This window comes from Palaemon carinicauda, chromosome 5 (assembly GCF_036898095.1).
Source record: "Palaemon carinicauda isolate YSFRI2023 chromosome 5, ASM3689809v2, whole genome shotgun sequence".
In the NCBI taxonomy this organism is placed as follows: domain Eukaryota; kingdom Metazoa; phylum Arthropoda; class Malacostraca; order Decapoda; family Palaemonidae; genus Palaemon; species Palaemon carinicauda.
The window spans coordinates 179879272-179893574 of NC_090729.1; the positions used below are offsets into that span (position 1 = coordinate 179879272).

Sequence of the window (14303 nt, forward strand, 5' to 3'; positions counted from 1 at the left end):
CAAGTGTCAAGATTAGGAGGGTGATAACACATCCAGTCAAACACTCCAGCTTTCGGTCAGATATTGCAATACAGTAGTTCTCCAATACATGATAAAACATAGTCAAACACTCCAGCTTTCGGTCAGATATTGCAATACAGTAGTTCTCCAATACATTAAGAGCACCGAACGTCAATTCCAAACTCTCAATGCTAATCAATTAGGGACGATTCATAGGAGCTCCAAACCAAAACATGGCGGCAGGTTAGTTCACAACAAAATCCAGCAGATGATGCCACAAGGGGACTGACAGCCCAGGACTTGCTTGCCGGCAGAAGATGGAGACACTGCCAATTTTCCGGAGCAACCTTCGACCTCTTGGCCATCACAGCCGGTCGGTCTGGAGGCACCATTTGATGTCCCTGAAGTCAAGAAAGGAACATCCACTATGACAACACACATGCAACCAGCCAACAAAGATAAACTCTTCCATCTTGGTACACCCTTCAACCTGCTACAGCGCTACAGCTTGGATCCTCAAATTCTAATACTGGCTCAGATCTGGAAGGGCACACCCCACCAACCTGCGACTCACAGTGTTAGAAATTCAAGAAGCCAGGGAATGTATTATAAGGGCCCTCCAGCAATGCAGGTTTGGAGATGACATAGCAGTGCTGCAGTTAGAGAAGTAAACAAGTCAAAGTTCAAGCCACAGGCTAGATTGATTGATTGATTTAAAGTTTTCAGGCATCCTGACATCTAAGGTCATTGACGCCGAAGCCACAGGCTAGAACCCTATCTTGATGAGTGGGGAATCATATGTGTAGGAGGTCATATCCCACACGAACATGACCCTGGGGCACGTTAGGTACAATCCTCTTGCAAAAACATCATCACATCGCTACCTTGATGGCACTAGATGCACATGCCTTTCTAGCAGGTCACTCAGGCTGCGAACATAAAATGGCTTCATTACAGCGTTATTATTGGATCATAGAAGGATACTCAAGCATCAACAACATTCTCTGAGCATATATCATTTGCCGCAGGGTAAACAGGAAAATGGTCCTCCTACGGACCAGTTGGCGCCTGCTGAAATCTTACGTCGCCGTTTGAAACATACACAGCTTCTGACCGATCGGTTTTGGCACAGGTGGAAAGCAGAGTACTGGCAAACACTTCAAATGTGCAAACGCAACATCAAGACTACACGGAATTTTCTGTTTGTTGACTTAGTACTCATTGTGGATCCCAATTTCCCATGAGTCGTTGGAAGTTGGAAAGAATTTCAAAGGTCATACCGGTTTGTGATGGGGTTGTAAGGAAGGTACATGTACGCATCTCCACTGGAACACTTATCAGACCAATCGTGAAACTGTGCCTGTTTGAAGTTTGCTTAACATACTAGAGTAAATAGAACCAGTAGTGAAAAATTGGGCATAGTATGCCCAATGGGGGGAGTGTAATCGCCATAACAGCGAATGTAGATGTGAAATAAATAATATAGCTATACGGAAGAAAGGGAACTAGAATAAAGAGATAAAGGCTAGCGAGAGAAAATATGCTTACTATGGAAGCGCTCATCCCCGGCGCATTAACCTTTAGCCTTAACACATGTCGAACACCACCATAGGAAAAGAATCAAGCCATTGATGTGCGGAGCATAAACATATCTCCATCGTGAATGTATAACGTAGTTGTGAACGAGAATTTGCAGAGAATACACATTGTAGAGCAATCTCCAAAACTACCAAAATACCGCATCGTGTATGTATAATGTTGTACACAATTATGTAATATGTTAATATTTTAACAACTGTAAGTTAGAGGAGGCTATAACGATCAACATACAAATCATTGTGCTATTCATTGTCTGACACATGGATTTTAAATCAATAATATGTCAATTTGTAATGATACTAACTCGCATATTGTCTGTCACCAGGTTTGATCACAACAAATAAATAGTATTAATCACTCCACCATTGGTCGAGAAAGAGGCGACTACAACTTCAGACGATTCGATTTCCAAATTTTACTTTACCTAGCCATTGTCAGATTTGCTCTTTACAATCTTTCACTAAACTAATTCTAAAGACACTGTATTAGAGATAATAGTTCCTAAATACTTAAATGATTCTTCCTTCATAATCCTTTCTCCTTCCAATGATATTTCATCTTCCATTACATATTCCGTTCTCATCCTCTGTCTTCTATTTATCTTGAGCCCAACCTCATTTTTCATTCATACACCGATCCCCAAAGCAGCTTTTAGCAAACGTTATGTATATGGTGTATCTACTAGACCTAGTAGGTAACATTTTAAGCAAGTAGATTCAAGTGTAGCTACGTCAAAATAACGCACGAGCGGCCATTAGATGAAAGCAAAGTAAATGAAAAGGCAGTGTAGTTGACGAAAGCCTACTTTGGGTCCAGGTTCGTATAGTTTCATTTGTCCCGGTTACATCACCCAAACCGAAAAGAATTATTCCAAACATACCGAACAAAGTTTTTGAAGGGGAGGGGCTTGGCTTCCGATATCCAACATAGAAAAAAAAAAAGCTTTTTCACGTTCTTCATAATACAAAATTAATCCTTTTACTAAACCCAAAAGCGAGGGTACCCTATTAGATTTTCCATCTTTAATTTAGCTCCACTGAAACAACAAAGGCCTATTAAGTGAATATGAAGAATGTTCTATACGACTAGTTGATAACCTATCCCAAATGTTTTTCATAAATACATTTGAAGGATGGACACAAAATGGATAATTCATTCTATAACAGAATTTATTAATCTTTTAACATATGGGAACTAATCAAACCTTTGTATAGTATAGCTTATCAATTTGTAATAATAATGATAATAATGATAGCGACAGTGGAGGTGGTCCTGTAGAGAGTGGGGTTCCCCTGCTGTATGGGACCGGAAAAGCAGCCGTCAAAATAAAGTAAGTATATCTGCCATATTCTATAAATATCTGTTGCCTTGCCGTAAAGCTAATTACTAGAAGCTACTGCACGTGTTTTCTCAAAGTTAAAGTCACACGGTTTACCCAATCGCAATTTAACATCCATAGCATATTGTAACAAAAATTTCAGGGTATACTCCAGCCCAGGAAAAGTCCGTAGCATTAAGCACGCTAGTCAATCCCAACTGGGAGAAACCCAAAGTTGCTATGTAGATTAAATATTAAAGAGGTTAGACAGTAAGATAAAAAGGGAGCGGGAACAAAATTGTATCTATGCATGTTCCAGAAAATTACACTGGCTCAAGGAAAGTGTATAAAAATAACGATATTATTAGACAAATTTATCATATTTTCTTCCATCATAAATATGTAAATTATAAAAAAAAAGTACATCAGGAAATTGCAGGTTTACGTGGTTTTAGTTTTAAACTGTAATTTATCACCAATACTGTACGATTTGTATAAGATCCAATTTTCGTAGCTGGTAAGCACGACAATTAAAATGATTATTTATAGCAAAATAGGTTCAAACACTTACTGATCCTTTGCTAGTGTGTTATATCACAGATCTTGAACTACGTAAAGCTCATACTTTGGCCCAATCACGTTGCTTATCACAAGATAAACAATTAAATTGCGCATATGTTGGTACTAGTTTCCTGCAAATCCGATAGAAATCTCATCACGATACATCTAAAGACTCTAGGCCTTTTTGTAATCTTAACCTTTATCATGTATATTACGGGATAGGCAATTGAATTATGCACATTGACAATAATTTAATGCAAATTGATATAAAATTTACCACGAAATAACAAAAGGAAGTGTTTGATCTTGACTTTTGACCCAGTTACTCCCAAATCCAAAGATATACAACGGAATTTTGCACATTTTGGCACTGGTTGTGTGCATATCTTAAAAATGGACCACGATATAGCAAGAAGGAAGGTTTGACCTATTCGTTACCTTGGCTTTTGACACTACTAGTCCTTGAATTTAATCACATTGTCCCACCAAATTTCACGAGATTTGGTTAGATTAAGAGTCATCCAAGTCACAAACAAAAATACATACAAACATAAATAAATACATACCTATCAAAATATAACCTTCTGGGAAAAGTTAGACAGCAAACCACACAACCCCACAAATTTCCGAACCAGTGGGTTGTAGTTAGGAAAGGGGGAGGGGGTGGGAAGGATTGAATCGGTGCGTGTGCGTGCATATCTAAATATTTAGAAATTTTTGACAGGTCGGGTACACAAAAATTTTTAAGGCCTATTAACTTATGAATGAATATTTGCTCTATCCTAAAACGGAAAAATCGGAAGCGACATCTAATAGGTTATAAGTAGCATGGAGATTTAAAATTGATTTCAATAATTGGATCCCACCGTCTACTTTAATGGGCCAACAAACATTGCACGTAGATAGATTACTATACACTATACCCTAAAAATACATGAAGTTTTTCTAATGACATGACTATCATTCATAACAAGCTCAACTTCATACCAATTTTTCGATTAAGTGTGCATTTTCATTACCCCCAGCCTATACAAACAGCCTAAAAACTACAGCAGTTTATATAAGATTGCAAATCAGATTTAACCAAAACGGCCACTCTGAAGAGCTCATACATTCAACTATATCATGTGGCATAGTTTAAGTTAGGCAATTGAATTATGCACATTTTGGCATTAGTTTCACACAAATTTGATAAAAATTTGACAATGATATAGCCTAAAGAAGTTTTTCACCTTTTTCGTTACTTTTGGCACCCAATAACTCCCAAAGTCTAATCAATTGGTTATGCATTGCATAACAACGGCCGAGTAATGACAAACACTGCACTTTTTGCAAGTATATTGACACCGCCGACTTTTAAACCCCAACTACTAACAAGGGTAATTCGTGTCACAAACATGCTGTAGATCACAAGATAGGCCATTAATTATGCTTATTTTGCTACTAGTTTCATACAAATTTGATAAGAATTAATCACGATATAGCAAAAGGACGTGTTTGACCTCTACTTCGACCTCTGACCCAATCACTCCCAAATCACAATTTAAGTAACAGAATTATGAGCATTTTGGCACTAGTTTCACGCAAACCCGATAAAATGGACCACGATATAACAAAAAAAAAGTTTTGACCTTCTCGTGATTTTGACCTTTGACCCACTCACTACCAAACTCTAATCAAATTGTCCTTGGAGCATGGCCAATCATCCCACCAAATTTCATTAGATTCATTTAAATAGCTTTGGAGTTATGGGAATAGCAAACATAATAAAACAACCTTCTGGCGATAGTAAATATGAGCTAACATAGGAAATATCACAGCAAATTAAAAAAAAAAAATGTATTAATACATAAAAAAGCTATGTAAATATCACAAATTGAAGTAACCATTAGTATTTAACTAGTCATGAGGAGAAAAACTGCAAAATTCTTCTTTATTTAGTACTAAAGCAGATAAACGTTAAAAACCACGCCATGAGGTTCACCTTTTGTTAGCTAATAATAAAGTTTAAGACAAAAGGCCTACATTATGTCATAACAGTTTAACAGCCTGTTGCGTGCGATACAACGTTTTGACGTCGTAAAGCTTTTGCTTCATAATTAACAAGTCTTATATTGTCTCGGGGGAAATTTGAATGAAAAGGGGGGTCAGAGATAGTTATATCGACTACGAATTTCCAATATGATTGGTGATAAACCTTATGCACAATTAAGATGGAGATTAAGTAATGTAAAATTATTTAATAAGAATTAAAGCTAGAATAAATTTTAAGGTATGTGCACATCGTGCAACCAATAAATAATGTCCACACGAGAATAATTAAGGAGTTAAAATAAATCTCTACAAAATATTCTAGAGCGTTCAATATGCTTCTATGTCTATGTCTGACTGTTTATCAAGTACCCCTGCTTTCGCTATTAAGCGTCCAGGCGGGATTTCCAAATCACTTATGTTATAGTTAAGAATTTAAAAGTCTATGTAATTTAAAGAGGGTTAATTGCATTCGTCTCAGTGTTATAGCCGAGTGAAAATAAATGGGTTTTCAATAGCTTTTTGAACTGAAAGATATTTTCAGCACACTTAACTGATGCCGGAAGTTTATTATACAATCTAGGAGCGCAGTGCTTAAAAGTTCTCGTACCAGAGTGGTCGTTGCACGAGGCTCACCTAGTCTGTAATCATCACGGGAAAGGCGTGTATTTAACACCAGGCCCTACTACGTATCTTTTCAGGCAACCTTTAAGATACAATGGCTCCCCCGTGTCAATAGCTTGATATGTTAAGACGCAAAGTTTGAAAATAATCCTTGCTTTGACTGGTAACCAGTGTAATTTAATTAAGGTTGGAGTAATATGTTCTCGCATGGATATACCAACAATTAGTCTAGCAGCTCTATTCAAAATCATTTGAATTTTCTTAAGACGATAATTAGGTAAATTGTAATACAACGAGTTACAATAGTCTACTCTACTAACTACCAAACTATTAATTAGCAGCCTAGTGGCATATTCGTCAAGATATTTTCTAATGGATGCGATTGTATAGTATTATGTTAACTCCCACTTGGCACAAGAAGGGATAAAAAAATATTAAGTTTACTTTGTTTACGACGTGGTATTAAGATTTGATAAAACTAACTACTGTGCAGGAATCTCCATATACTTAAATGATGTAAATGACAAACTAATTCCATGTGTCCAGCAGTGTGTGCCGGAGCTTTTCCGTTTATGGAGGGACCACATACATAAAAGTAAAATTTCCAAAATGTTGGTCATGTACTGCAACTTGAAGTTGTCAATTAGATATGTTGGAATATGTAGATAAATAACTTCTCGAGAAAGCGCTCAAGCTTTATCCACTAAAACTGCAGTTTAGAATTTTATCCAAAATACTGGTAGACCATAAAACAAAATTAAGACATCAAATATGTAGGCCTACTTGCGTACTTGTTTAACAGCCTTGTGTTATTTATCTATTCAACGTTATATTAATTTTGGCATTTTTGACCATTCCTCTTTCGTATGTTGGAATGGATTTGCTTAAAGATTGATTCATAATTACTTTTTATCCCCCTTTGCACGAGGCTGATTTCTTTAATAATGGACCGAAAACCACCAGTTTTCATTGACGTCTTTTTGAACCCGACTTAGGAAACCGATTGCAAGGATCAGTATACTTGATCATCAACACAACGTGAATGAAAGTCTAATCAAGGCAAAAAGAAAAATATCGGACAACAGATACGTTCACGAAAATGTCGAGTTTTGGAGTAATCTTTCCTGACGAAAGGGTAAACCGAAAAGTACCTCGGAAACCACACAATCCCACAAATTTCCGAACCAGCGGATTGTAGTTAGGAAAAGGAGAGGGGGTGGGAAGGATTGAATCTGTGCGTGCGCGTGCATATCTAAATATTTAGACATTTTTGACAGGTCGGGTACACTAAAAGTTAGTCAATATTTCCTTGTAATTTACCTTTTAAGAAACAAAACGCCCCCCCCTTTTTTTTTTTTTACTATTAAGCTATATGTATCTACTGAAAACTTTAGGCCTATTACGCTATGTGCAACTACTGAAAACATTAGGCTCATAACTGATATCAGCTAAAAATAAATCTATATTTAAATTTGGATACACTTCCTCATGGACCAATGTAATTTAGAAATGCTACAATAATATATAGAGTCTGTAGAAACACAGACTGCAAAAACACAACTGAAATGCCAAACAAACGTAAGACCAGTTGCAGTTACATAATCATACAACGATAAACAAAAAGTTCTTTTCATGAAAATTGAAACCGGATTGCAGACTTTTGCTTATGCGATGGCCAAATGCAGTTAACTTGATGATTTTTATATAGCATATCTCCAATAATTTTCTAAATGCTGGAGTCTTCCCTAAACTGACTACAATTATATTAAAAATAAACTATTTTGTTAATTTTTAATTGGGAACGGGGGAGAAAAAAGGAGCATTTAAGCCATAACATAAACAGAACTACAAAGACACGATAGGGAAAGGTGCAACCCCATAAACAAGTCATGGAGCATGATGATAAATTCTATCAAACGGCGCAGTTAAATTACGATTGGTACAGTTCTCGCATTCCTAATCAAAACTTTTCCTCTTTTCCATCCAAAGCGATAACTTGCCGATAACATATAGGTCTATACATTTGACTCGCGCGAGAAAAAACACATTATTGACATCCAGAGAATCATAGGAAATTAACTTAAGTAACACTTACGTACAAACTTTAACCACTCCACTAGCACTTAGCTTGGCACGATGTCTCGGCTACTTTGAAGTCTGAAGTCGAAGCAATTCTCCGCTTAGCGTTGAGGACTTGAGGTAATAAAACCAAGGAAGCGGGAATTCGTAGTTTTGGTGTCCTTGTAAGACAAGTGGTGCCATCTAAGTGGACGGTTTTAGCTCACTACTAACTCGAGCTAATGAAAAGTCTTCAAAGCTAATCATTGCAGAACCCATTTGACTTACGTTTTGCATTGCATTTAGTTCATTATATTTTTTTTCTACAATATTTGATTCACTTGTTATTTCCAATTGTCATTTAATAATACCTTATATTTAAAAAGGAAAACGTGTTTACTAACATTTCATATTCATTTATAGTTTCTATATATTCTCTCTACTTTGACAAATTAACACAGGAATTTGAAATTATTGTGCTTGTGTACATGTAAGCTACTTATCAAGACTAAATTCAATTAGCATGATGATTAAAACCTGTTTATGGCAGCTGTGCCTAGTTGTACGAAAACGGAAAAATCAAAGAATATAACTTTGACTGTCTCTCTTATGTACAAGATTGTTTGTAGATCAATATGAAACTTTAATAACACATGTTTTCCTAATTAAAATGCATATTTTTTCTCAACTAAGATGTTCAACCAATAAATACAAAATCACTATAAAGGGAGAGGCTTCTTGAGAAAGAAAACGGTACTAATGTTGCATAAGAGAAAATGTAAATTTTGTAATTTATAGCATATACTATTATAAACTAATATGTTTTATTTTATTTGTGGAATCTTAAGTAAAGCTTAACACAATAGATAATGTGAATTTTGAGAATTTAATATTATTCATCTCTATGATTATTTATTTTCTATTGACAACGCATAATTCCTTTTTAGAAGGAATACTTTTAAGGTACTTCTATATAGTTTGAAGTTTGTGTGAAAAACTCATACAAAAATTTGTCCTAATATTCTCTTACTGTAGACTTATTAGTATTGCAGGCTACGTCTTATTGTCGGCTAATTTTTCATTGTAAATTGCAATTTGTTAAGTAATTGACAGATAAGCATACAGAATGTTACTGTATTTGTATTTTTACTCATGAGAAGAAATACAATAGCGTGCTTATGTATTTCGTGGAACTATTTATGCCCTTATTGAATGCTATGATAAGGGTGAAATGACCGTTTATACCTGAGAATGGCGTAGTTTTTAAATTATTGCAATGGTTTTAGTGTGTAGCCTTTATGGTAAGGTTAACAACGCCAGATAACTTTACACGTCAGTAGAAGTTTCAGATATAACTGAATTCATATATGGAATTACTCTTAGTGAATGTATTGCTCTACGTGTGATAGGCCTAATAGTTGACATTGCAATGTAATGTTTATTTTCACCAGAGAAATCATTAAGAGGGGAAAGAATCAAACGTGGAAAACGGTAATAATATTGTCTGGCCATCCACAGACGGGAACTCGTTTCATACATAGCTAAAAATTGTATTTGTCACGCACCAATTAAATTACATTAAAAAAAATTCATGTTACACACCTATACCCTTTGATTTTGCTTTAAACTTCCTTTTTATGTTTATGTAAACCTTGCCAGTAAATTTTGTATTCATGGTAATTATTTAACTCAGAAATTCTTATAAGTACTTCTGGAGAATCACACGAAACCATGGGATTTTGTCGCGATGTGACAGTCACTTATGACCAAATTATATAGTAAAGTGCAGTATTTGAAGCTTTTAAAGATCATCATAACATTGTATTATAAACTGTAAAGCCTACAGTACATATATCCAATACACATCTCCATGGTGGGAAGACCATATGTTATTACACACGGTCTTCCAATATACTCTTAAAACATCTGTAGATAAAGGATGGCAAGCTCAGTGGCACAGCATTGATTTAGCTTTTACAAAGTTTGGGGCTCAGTCCTTGATCGACCTATCAAGGTCAACTTACCTGATCAGTCCATGCTCAACCTATCCTGGTCAACTTACCTGATCAGTCCATGCTCAACCTATCATGGTCAACTTACCTGATCAGTCCATGCTCAACCTATCATGGTCAACTTACCTGATCAGTCCATGCTCAACCTATCATGGTCAACTTACCTGATCAGTCCATGCTCAACCTATCATGGTCAACTTACCTGATCAGTCCATGCTCAACCTATCATGGTCAACTTACCTGATCAGTCCATGCTCAACCTATCATGGTCAACTTACCAGCAAACGGGTACTGATAACCTAAGATAGGTTAGAAAGGAGCTAACCATCCTACTTCAAGATCGTGTGAACTAGTATACATACCATTCCTTCATTCAGTGTTTAGGTTACTTTTGGCTTAGTACACTCAACAGTGAATGACTTAACCTTAAATTACAGTTCTTCAATATAATTATTTTCCAGCTAGGCTTGAAAAGGTATTTGACGTGGGAGCTTGTATATAGTGACAAACTGTAACCACTTGAAAAAATTTTGTCTTAGTACACGTAAGCTTACATCCTAACCTTCCAGTAGTTCACTCTCAACTTTTATTATCAATCTAATGATGAATATAACAATCACCTCATCATTCCACTGTGCATTATAAGAGATAACCTTATACTTTGCTCTTGAACTAGGCATGAATCAATGACAAACTGCCTGTATATAAAGCATAACAGCTATAACAGAGGAAAAACAAAATGAGGATGAATTCCTACACAATTATCTTAATCTTCCTTTCCAGGTAAGGCTATGCTGTAAAATAAGATAAAATAACCAGAACTTGGTTTAAGAGAAATAAATCTCAGAGGCTTAGTGGGAGTATGATACAAGCCAAAACACAAAGCATCTTGGTAATCAACATGGCAAATATAAAGAACTGAATTAACCTTTAGGCACTGGATATGCTTTAACTCATACTTTTAACAGGGAAGTAGCCTAGGAAAAAAAGTATGGCAATACAATAATGCAAAATAAAACATAACACTGTGTTTAGGAGACTGTACTTACTCTGAAGCCTTGAAATTCATATTGAAGGTAGTGTGTGATATCAGCAAATGAATACGAATCAACAAAACCCATCATGGAAAATATCAGCAAAGTAAACATAATACAAAAATGAAAAGCCTTCTTACGATTCTATCAGGAAATGGTTAAAGATGGAAACAACACCCCTTGTACAATAAGGTAAACAATGAATTCTTCTTTAGTATATGAATGAGAAATTAGGCAAAAATAGCCAAATACAAGAATGAAGTTAAGAGATTAAACCATTCTAGAGCAAAATGCAAACAGAAAAAAAACCTAATCTCATGACCAGTAACAAAAATAAGGGAGCTACGTTTTCAGTGGTGGCCTATGTAAATTTATTTTATGTCTGAGCATTGAGTTTTGGCAAAACTTGAGGTCAAAACAATTGTTTGTATTCACTGATTGTTCTTCTGGAGTTATATTTAATGAATTTAGACCATAATGCTTACAACTTGGGTTTATTTTTCTTTTGGCTTTAGTTCTGCTGTAGTTTAAACATTAGTTTGTATTTTCATTATTTTTCATTTGTCGTAAACAAACTTCTGTTGGTGGTTCGTAAGTATTCGAGTTTTTTTTTTTTTCAAGTCCCTATTCAAACAAATGTAGCTGGTCATCTATAGTATCTGAAGTATTGACATTTACATATTGGATTAGACAATAAAATCTACTTACAGATTTTTCCTTAATCTATGATTTTTATCTTTAGATTGAAACATCTTGTTTTATTCCTCACATTTTTTAAATATTTCTCATATGACCCAAAGAAATCGTAATCTGATTCACTATACTGTACTTTATTTTGTTAATTACTATACCAAAATAAACTTAAAAGCAGCCTAAACTATCTATCATGAACATTACAATTACCAAATCTCTTTTTATGCTTTCGGAAAAATCTAGTATATAACCAGTTTTTTCCAAATGAATGAGGTATTGTTTACAGAATAACACATTACAATGTACATCAAAAAAATGGTAGAAATATCCCTTTTTATGTAGGTTTGGCAAACTACATAACTCATCCATAAATATCAATTAAATAAATATAATCCACATTATTGTTTCACCCAACCTTACATTGGTCTCTAAATCGTACAGTCACTGTGAATTACTGTACCTCGCAATACTGTACTTCACTTAAAAGCTAATTAATGTACTCTAGTTTTATAAAATTATAGTAGGTTATAAGTACTTTTTCTTGTTTAGTACCTGCAAAGGGAACGTGTAAGTTACTCTATAAGATAGAAATCCAACCTACGTCAAAAATGTTGTCGGGTGTCTTAGAACCAATTAACGACAAAAGGCAGGTATTACTTTGTCTATAAAATACAGCAACATCCTTCTTAAATATATTTCATCATCAAAGATGATGCTTCAACAATACCATTTATGCTGCCATTCCAGATACAGCCATAACTCTGTACAGTATTTCACTTCTCTGAATTTTTTGCTATAGCAAGAAATTTATTTATTTATATTTATAGTTCACTTGGTATTCGTTGCACTTGATAAAAGTTGCATAAGCCGATTAGTGCCATCTGTGTTTCACCATAGCTCTTACTAAATGAGCATCCCCATTAACATTAACTGTAAGTATGCATATTTTTTCTATACTGTATGTCATTTTTTGTACTACTATATTACCTTGGAGGGTTATTCATAGTCTCCAAACAAAAAATGGCTAGAATCTCTGATAAAGTATAAAACCATGGATGCAGTTACAATGAAATATGAGAGATTTGGCTTCTGGGGTTACATTGAGCAATAATAGCAAAATAGTTGCTGGCTGATCTAGAGGAAAACATGGCTGAAACTATTGCTGATAATAGTGAAGGGTTTAGTGTGGTGAGGCTCTCTCCTCCTCACCACCATACATTTCCTTAGGTCATCAACTCTTTTCAGTATATGTTATATGAAGTTACATATTCATCTATTTCATATACTGTAATACTGTAGTTGCTTTTCAAATTTCTTACATTCTGGTAGTGAAGCAGTGTTTCGATACATAATATAACTCCATGAATCCATATAACTATTCAAAAGGTGTGTAATTTCTGGAAACTTGGAGCATATAATTCAAATTTACATTATTCCTTAAAGAACAAATTTAGTTGGTATTAATGATGAATATCGAGATACCACTGTACAACATCCTGTAGCTAAATATACAAGATATCATGGACACATCATGGACAGTGATGCCCATTTCACCAATTAAGTATCGTTATTTTGACCTACCTCGCTTCTTAAAGCTTACTTCACTCCGATTTTCAGCTATCATTAACAGACAAACCATCCTTTGGCATATGCTATGAATCTCTGTATGGGATATAGTGGTTTAGTTAAAATACATCATAATAAATAAAATAAAAGCCATCAGGTAGTAAGTTTTATAAACAGGATAACAAGCTGATGGGATATGCAACATCTAGAAAAGGTTTTTTTTTATAAAACACTTTTATCAATTGTATATACAGTATATATTTTTTGTTAAAATCTTGAATTATCTAAATACTATACAGGACAAAATCTTATTAAAACTGAAAGCCATATTAAATATATAAATATTTTCAAAAGACCATTTGAAAAACAAAGAAAATGTTTGAATAATCAAATCACGATACTGTACCCTTATATAAAAATTTCCCAGTTACCATTTGATATAATAATCATCTGGACATACCCAGTATACAAAGTTCTTACATTATTGCTTACTTCGAGTAAGTGCATGGTAATGCATCTGTAAAATTCACATACATGCAAACAAAATTAGTTATTAGTTTATAAAACACTGAGCTACTGTACTTTATTTGACAATAATTTTCTTACAGAGTTATAGCACATTACTTCAAACATACCAAAATATGTAAATAGCCCCATGAGCCTATTTTGGTGAAATGCAAGTAAAATAAACCTTCGGAGCTTTTAAACCCATTTTCTTCGTCGCATAGCTGGATACATCCTTACGTTGGAAAAATTATTTTATTATGAGATATTACAAAAAGTAATGGTTAGATGACTATACCTGTA

The 14303-nt window shown here is 34.6% G+C and overlaps 1 protein-coding gene and 1 long non-coding RNA gene across 3 annotated transcripts in view; one reads left to right on the top strand and one right to left on the bottom strand.

Annotated features, from left to right (window-relative positions):
* LOC137640687 (uncharacterized) overlaps positions 1–8424 on the bottom strand; it is a 31994-nt gene extending 23570 nt beyond the window's left edge. For both annotated transcript variants that reach the window (XR_011044449.1, XR_011044448.1), the window contains exon 1: positions 8229–8424. This is a non-coding gene — a long non-coding RNA (uncharacterized lncRNA). The remainder of the gene's footprint in view (positions 1–8228) is intronic.
* Positions 1–14303, top strand: part of LOC137641654 (nucleoredoxin-like) — a 598725-nt gene that overhangs the window by 505118 nt on the left and 79304 nt on the right. The window lies entirely within an intron of this gene.